The sequence below is a fragment of the Rhagoletis pomonella genome, unplaced genomic scaffold, assembly GCF_013731165.1.
Source record: "Rhagoletis pomonella isolate Grant_MI unplaced genomic scaffold, Rhpom_1.0 Rhpom_scaffold_26842, whole genome shotgun sequence".
In the NCBI taxonomy this organism is placed as follows: Eukaryota; Metazoa; Arthropoda; class Insecta; order Diptera; family Tephritidae; genus Rhagoletis; species Rhagoletis pomonella.
The window spans coordinates 1133-1440 of NW_023485289.1; positions in this window are offsets into that span (position 1 = coordinate 1133).

Here is a 308-nt window from a genome sequence, read left to right on the forward strand (position 1 = left end):
AGGCACTTCACATCGAAGTTGTAAGCGATCTCACAACTCAAACTTTCATTGCAGCATTCAAGCGGTTTTGGTCACGACGAGGTCCTATCACAGACTTATATTCGGACAACGGTACCACGTTCCAAGGTGCCAAGAAGAAGTTGGACGAGATGCGTCAGCTAGCTCTGTCTCACTGTCAAGACGAGGCTTTGGCTAATTTTATATCCAGGCAAAGCATATCATGGCATTTCATACCCCCGTCGGCTCCACACTTTGGCGGTATTTGGGAGTCGAATGTTAAGTCGATAAAGCTACATCTTCGGCGAGTG